Below are 3,117 nucleotides of genomic sequence, written 5' to 3'. Positions count from 1 at the left end.
CATTTCTGGTCTGATTCTTCTGTTTGAAAGGAATGCTGCGTTTGAAAGCAAAAGTTTGTGCCCAGTCTGCTTTGGGCTGTGTTAAAAGTTGTCTCAGTTGGGGGGAGAGGACTGGGGTGGGGGAAGGCAGAGAACAATGATCTGGGGTACTCTGGTTTCCGGCCCTCTTGAAAGGAGTGGGGGATGGCCTTGTGCAAGAGTCTTAAGCCTGGAAAAACAGTGGAACTCACCGTGGGGGTTCGCACATGTTGAGAATTGTGGGGCCCAGTTTCCAGACCCAGCCAAGTGATGAAACATGGCTGCCTTCATTGGAATGAAAGATGGAACCTTGGGGCATGCTGGAGCTCTTTTCTCACTGCTGTTGCCCTTAACCTTTTGAATTATGGACAGGTCTCTCTCTGCCTCATCCTCCTGAAACCCAGAAACTTGTCAAAGCAGCCTATGTCAAAGGTGTTGGGTGTCCCTGAAAGGCAGAAGTAAAAAAACAAAAAATGCACACGGATCTTTGAAGCTAAGCTTGGGGTTGCAAATCCCTGAGCTCTTTGCCCATGTGAACAAAATGACCTACTGAACAAGCAGGTGGGAGACCTGTTACCCCAGAGGAAGCACCTCTCTGACCTTTGTAAGGAAGCCAGTTATAAAAGCACCTTATTCCAATCCCAGTGGAAGAATGGGAAAGAAGGAACAAATGGGGAGCACTTGTTCGCAGATCTCACCCTTGCCCCCCCTCCAGACTTTGTAAGATAGACTCTATCTTCTGGCCTTAGTGGGAAATCTGCTAAATGTGGAGTGTTGGCTGCAACAGCAGGATCGTGGTGGCGGTGTCTGTGTGTTTCCTGTCATAACTGGGGGGGGGGGTAGATAGAACCCAATGAAAAACCCTCTCAGTCCAGAAGTGGTTGTGATGTCCAAGAGGTACCTGCCCTGTATGCTGATTCCCCCATTCCCAGCTTACAGTGTGTTAGCTTAAGTTCTTGGTGACTTTTTTTTTTCAAAAAAAGCTGTGATTTATTTATTTTTTTATTGTTTTGAGAGAAAGCTTGCTCCAGACTGGGCTTTGGGCCCTCTGTTTCAAAGGCCCATATCCTGTACACTGGATATAGCAAACCATGAGGTTTCATATTTGCAAATACTTTAGAAATTCCTCAAGACGTTTTGTCATAGTAAGAATTTACGGAGTAAGCCTTCTGAAGCTAAATCTCGAAAGAACTTTTCTCCTTCTGTTGTAAGTTTTTGGTGGACTCTAAGGAAGTTGGATCTCTTTTTTTCCTCCCATTTCATACTTTATGTGGCAGATTCCCCCAGACTCAAAGCCAGCACTTGATTTCTCCCCGCCCCTAAAATCTGGCTCAAACACGCACAAACCATGCCTTAGGGCTGGTGATTGATGCCTCCTGTTGGCCTCCTGCCTTGCAGAATTCCTTGTTGGAACTCTTCTTAACTGAGGAGCAGAAGCCAATCACATGTAAATAACTCGCAGGGAGCTGTGTGGCTTCCTGTGGCCGCTTTTGCGTCCATGTTAACTCTGTTGTAATGGATTTCCTTTATGAATTTTCTTTTTAAAATTTCTCCTTTTTGAGGTTGTTTGGCCCTTGAAGCTTTCATTGCTTCAGATGACTCCTTTACCAACAGCTAGAACAGGGAGTGTGCTACGATTGCTTTCTTGCCTTCTGTACCTGTTCCCATTGTACCTCTTTGATCAATGTCCTGGGAAAAATACTAGGCTAGCCTCATAATGTCCCTCACTCCTTAGTGCAGTCCTTGTTATACCACAGGACGAGCAATCAAAAATGGACAGAGAGATTACTGTTGCCTCCTGGGCCAGAAATAGAGAATACTTTTTTTTTTTTGGTGTATGAACTTGCAAGACTACAATTGCAGGTTAGGGTTTCTTTTTAAAACTGCTGGCTACAAATTTTTGATGAGGTGAGGGTCTGAATGCAGTTTTCAGTAGTCTTGTTTTTTAACTGTTTGGGCCTCTTTAAAATAGTGGACTCTACCTCGAAAACCAGCAACTTGAAAATGGTGTTTGGCCCATAAGTTTGACATGGCAAAAGGAGGTTGTGCGCCTTGTTTTCCCCCTGGACCACATGTTGTCACCCTACTCCCTTAGACACTGGATAATATCTCCCAAGGATGATACGGGGCATGTATGAACAAGTCATTGATATAGTGAACAAGTCATTGATAAAGTGCTAGGCACTGTACAAAGTCCTTTGCAAACTCATGCACTGGTGAGAGGAACCCACGGTTTCATGGACTACTAAAAAAGAAAGTTCCACTGGAAAGTGTGTGTGTCCCCAAAATGTGATGGATTAAAAATAGTCCCTTTAGGGAAGGTTTTTTTTTTTAAAAAAATGTGACATAAATGCTGTTCTGATTTTGAAAAAGTGATAAAAAAATGAGTCAAGATAATATGGTCACTTTGAATTCCTTTAATTATGCAAGCTTTAGAGTTCCACAGATCTCTGCATCAGGCATAGCAGGAACACATAGGTAAGCGGAGCAGATGCATAAATATCATGACCTTTTCCTTCTGCAGACACATCTGTGTGAAGCTAAAATGCCTACACTTCCGGCTGCCGTAATGACAGCGCTCCTGTTTTGCACAGTGTACTTAACTGTGTTAGCGTTCTCAGGAAGGTCTCTGTTTCTATTTTATTTCACAAAGGGAAGCAGAGATGTTCACTTTGCCTGCATAGTTAAATCTGTAGCAGAGGTAGATTTCAAAGACCACCTGAGATCCTATTTCTCACTGGACTAGTTTTCTGTTGCCTTTAGGGATGTTCAGGTTACTACTACTGTCGGGGGTGTTCAGATGAATATTTCTGAGATTTCCCCCTTACCATAAAAGGGCAGATCCAGCAAGAGTAGCCAAATGAACACGTTATGAGACAAGGTGCTATTAATCAGATTTTCTTAATCTCAAATAGGAGCTGTCCCAATCAATGTGAGAAGTGGTCTTTCTCCTTTAGTTACATGTTACTTTGCTGGGTGGTTGTTGCCATCTCAAGTAGGCACCAAACTCCACAGGTTTATTAACCTGACTGCAGTACGCTGTGGTGTGTTCTGCTTGGTTATTAGAAGTTGTGCAGACCTGAACTAGCCTTACTTAAA

Source organism: Eublepharis macularius, chromosome 12 (assembly GCF_028583425.1).
Source record: "Eublepharis macularius isolate TG4126 chromosome 12, MPM_Emac_v1.0, whole genome shotgun sequence".
Taxonomy (NCBI): domain Eukaryota; kingdom Metazoa; phylum Chordata; class Lepidosauria; order Squamata; family Eublepharidae; genus Eublepharis; species Eublepharis macularius.
The sequence above is the reverse complement of the archived record's forward strand: the minus strand, read 5'-3'. Positions refer to the sequence as shown.